Genomic DNA, 581 nt, shown 5'->3' on the forward strand with positions numbered 1-581 from the left:
GATCAAATTGCCAACATCCGCTGGATCATGGAAAAAGCAAGAAAGTTCCAGAAAAACATCTATTTCTGCTTTATTGACTATGCCAAAGCCTTTGACTGTGTGGATCACAATAAACTGTGGAAAATTCTGAAAGAGATGGGAATACCAGACCACCTGATCTGCCTCTTGAGAAATCTGTATGCAGGTCAGGAAGCAACAGTTAGAACTGGACATGGAACAACAGACTGGTTCCAATAGGAAAAGAAGTACGTCAAGGCTGTATATTGTCACCCTGCTTATTTAACTTCTATGCAGAGTACATCATGAGAAACGCTGGACTGGAAGAAACACAAGCTGGAATCAAGATTGCCGGGAGAAATATCAATAACCTCAGATATGCAGATGACACCACCCTTATGGCAGAAAGTAAAGAGGAACTAAAAAGCCTCTTGATGAAAGTGAAAGTGGAGAGTGAAAAAGTTGGCTTAAAGCTCGACATTCAGAAAACGAAGATCGTGGCATCCGGTCCCACCACTTCATGGGAAATAGATGGGGAAACAGTGGAAACAGTGTCAGACTTTATTTTTCTGGGCTCCAAAATC

The sequence above is a fragment of the Bison bison genome, unplaced genomic scaffold, assembly GCF_000754665.1.
Source record: "Bison bison bison isolate TAMUID 2011002044 unplaced genomic scaffold, Bison_UMD1.0 scf7180017864492, whole genome shotgun sequence".
Taxonomy (NCBI): Eukaryota; Metazoa; Chordata; class Mammalia; order Artiodactyla; family Bovidae; genus Bison; species Bison bison.